Below are 3,909 nucleotides of genomic sequence, written 5' to 3'. Positions count from 1 at the left end.
AATCACAGCTCCTGATTCCCAATCGGGGGCTCCCTGACATATTCGCACCCTAGGACTTTTTATTTTCTTGGGTCCTACCAGTCTTTTGACCACGCCAGTAGTTCTCAATGTCTCTGTAGAATGTCTGGGGATCAGGGAGGAAGTGTCCTTTGGGGTTCTGGTCAAGTTTTAGTAGGAGATGCGGTTGAAACCAAAGCAGATGACTGAATTTCTGGGTGGTTTGAAAAAGTCATTCTGTTGGGCATCGGTCAAAGTTCTTTGGTTGCAAAACGGACTCATCTACTGGGAAAGGTGTGCGGAGCCCACAGAATTGAAGAACAGCGAAGGAGCAAGGCTGGACCCTTTGGTGTCCTCTCCCCTCCCCTCCCCTTCCCTTCCCACCTCTCTCCTCTCTCACCCTTTCTTTCTTCTTTGCTTTTTCCCTCCCTCCCTCCCTTCTTTGCCTTGCTTCACACATTCAATATTCAAAACGCTGGATGAGAGTTGCATTGGCTGAGGTTCAGTCAGGTGTCTGTTCCTTGGCACCTGAGCAGGGCGCCTTGACGGACAGTCCCGCCAACCAGCACACAATGTGCGGAGGTCGTTTCCCACAAGAAAATCAGAATGCAATGATCAAAAGTAGGGGGATGAAGGCCAGGTGGCCTTAAACTCATAAATGTCCTTTTCAATTCATTTACACCCTTATTATTCTCCTGTTATCTTGAATAATTGGGGGCTATTTTCTTTAGGGTCCCCTACATACAAGGTGGTTCACTCTGCATTGTTATGTTAAAACGAGGCAGAGATGTGCCTCATCAGCGAATTGGGCCACCATGCCTGTTGGACATAAATAAGAACATTCACTTGTTTAGTCTTCAGTAATGTGGATAAATGAGACTCCAGATGGAATTTATGTAGTGAAATTCATGTAGATACTGTATTTTGTTATGTGCTTTCCCTCAGGTTTTAATCATAATGCCACCCTATACTCCAGAATGCTTTGTAACTTGCCCAAGATGGCACATATTGCTGGCTTCCCACCCACTATCCTTTCTCCCCTTCTTCCCCACTCACAGAACCTTAATTTTGTTCAAGAAGGCAGTATATTCAGCTGAAAATATTTCCCAGTCTCCTTTGTGGGTGGGAAGGATCACGTGACAGCCAGTGAGGTGTAAATGGAAGTTGGCTGAGGAGTTTTGGGCAAGCGTTATGTTTCTGAGATAGACAGAGCTTTTCCTTGTCTGTTTTGTCTTCTTCCTTCCTCCCTCCCTTTCTGTCTACCTTTCCTGCAGATTGAGTCTGGAAGTAGGGCCCCTATTTCATGACTGAGAGGCAGCCACGAAGGTAAAGGTAGCTTGCAGAAAGAGAGAAGCTGGGGACATTGGTGACACCGGAGAGCTACCACACCAGCCTTGGACCACCAGCCATCAGGATGGCTGTGATGTGGGAAAAATCCACATCTAATTGTTTATGCTGGTGCTGCCAACTTTTTGTCATAGCCAAACTTAATCTTAATGAATACACTAAATTTTCTCACTAGTATTTCATCAGATCACTTGAAACTTGCCCCCTCTAGGCAGAAGTAAGGTAATGATCACCTTTTATAGGAGAAGAACCTGGTAGTCACAGAGGCTAAGCTGTTTGCTCAAAGTCTCAAAGTAGAGTCAGTGTCGGTCTTGATGCTCAAGTTAGTGCTCTTTTCACTCAGCCAGGGGTTCTCAGCTGGGTGTGGGACTGTTCCTACAACCCGGTTGGGAGGGTGGACTGGGGGCCACGCGCGCGGGTGTGTTTTGTCATGACTGAGGAGTAATGCTGAATGGTCTGTCATGCACAGGACAGTCCCATGTATGAAGAATTGCCCCTCTAGAAATACTAATAGTGGTTCCATTGAGAAACACTGTGCTAAATTAAGCCAAAAAGAATTATGTACTTTCTGACTCAAAATTGAGAATCCGGCTGGCTCATAATGATACTTAATGCATGTGAAATGGTGATGACATCACCATCGTCATCAGCATCATTATCACTGCTATTTTGGACATTTGTGGTGATAATGAATTTGCAACTTGCATGTTTCTCTGGCGACATTCTGCTCTTTTATGTTAGGTGGATGATGGGGAATGGATCGGGAGAAAATAGGAGGGATACTGGATTGAGACCATCAGTGAGATCAAAGATTTGAGCTTTTATATAAATAAAGATAAAATTAAAAATACAAGTAATTCAGGCAGGAGAAAATGTAGAATGTTGGTCAGGAATCCTTGAAACCTACATTTCTGTAGCTGTTACTTATCAAGGGCTAAGGTAGTTGGTAGTTGTGTTGGATTGAAGGTGGAGATGTTAAGGAGCTGAAGGGCTAAGATGTCAGGTGGGCTTCCAACATGAATACTGAAGTCACAGCTGATGGTGGCAGAGGCCATGGTGGAGAGGAGGTCATGGGCCTGGGTGCTCAAATCTTGCAGGTGTCCCTGTTTTCTGAAGATGACACTGTCCTCGCCCACTACTTGTTTGGTCTCATCACTCCCAATGCATCTGTGTGTTCACACCTTGTGGAAGCTTCTATTACAGTTCATACCAATGCCTTTTTCCTTTGAGCACCAACTAGCCCCCAGCTGCATAGTATCTATACTGGCTTTTAAATCTTTGATGTGTGTCAGTCTAGTCTACATTCCAGTTTATCTCTAATCTCGGGAGCAATTTAACCACAGTTTTCATTTCTCATCTTCTGCACAGAAAGTAGTGTAATGAAATATTTCTGGAGAGACTGAATTACACCATGGTTAAGAGGGAGGTGGGGGAGTATTGAGTTGAATGCCCCCAACAAAACGATCAGTGCCTGTCCTTTCCAGACTTTGCATGCTTTGCCCTGCGGCTGGTCCATCCCCCTCCCACCACATTGTTGCTGGCAGCATTTATCAAGTATCAGTGCTTGTCTTCATGCTCTCATTGCTCCCCTGCACAGGCTTCTGTCATGCATTTGCAGTGGTGACTGTGGGTTTTTGCTGCTCACCATCCGACCTTGATTTTCTTTTGGGAATCCATGCCTCCTGCTTTCTTGGTACATGTAGTTCTGCAGGATCTAACTCAACCCCAAACTCCAGGGTTGGCCAGGCTGAACGTCTGACTTCTCAGGACACAGTGCTTGGTTAAGGGCTGACCATGTGATCCATTAGAGCCAATGAGACAGATACCTTGAGTTTTTTCTGAGACATCTGGAATTGACAGGCACTCTTACTAAGAGAGGGTGGATGGACTGCCATCCGTGTTGCCTCAAGAAGAAAAGAATCAAACCACAGGAAGAAGAGCAAAATGCTGGAGAGAGAGAAACTAGGTTTTGGTGGAGAAATGCAAACTAGGCATTGGTGACATCATTTTAGCCCTGCTTTCAAGCCGGACTTGAAGTTGGCTTTACTTGGCCTTTGCAAATACAGGAGCCAGTGACATTCCCTTTTTCACTTGAGCCATTTTGGATGAGCTTTTTCTTCCTTGTAATGCAAAGAATCTCAATGAATACTGTTTTAGAATCTGCCTCTCCTATTACATGGCAGGTTTCTCTAAGCAGGGCCCTAGTCTTACCATCTTTGTGTTTTCAGTAGAAGGCAACACTGCCTGGCACCCAGGATATCTCCCAACCATGTTTATTTCATAGTGAAACAAATGGTCTTGAGCTCACTTTACAACACTGCAACTCAAAGTATGGGGCCCTCAGACCAGCAGGTCAGTGCACCATTATCCTGCCAGATGGAATCTGCATTTTAATATATGCACACTGAAGTTTGGGAAGGAAGGGTTTGCAGACCTATAGACACCTTCTTTTTGTCAATGCCCAGCCTAGCAGTCTCCTGCACTTGAAGCAGCACCTAATTTAGTGATTCTGGCTGGATGTCCAACCCCTTTTGTGGACATCTTGCCTGCAGAGTTCCATAAATG

This window comes from Mustela lutreola, chromosome 2 (assembly GCF_030435805.1).
Source record: "Mustela lutreola isolate mMusLut2 chromosome 2, mMusLut2.pri, whole genome shotgun sequence".
In the NCBI taxonomy this organism is placed as follows: Eukaryota; Metazoa; Chordata; class Mammalia; order Carnivora; family Mustelidae; genus Mustela; species Mustela lutreola.
The sequence above is the reverse complement of the archived record's forward strand: the minus strand, read 5'-3'. Positions refer to the sequence as shown.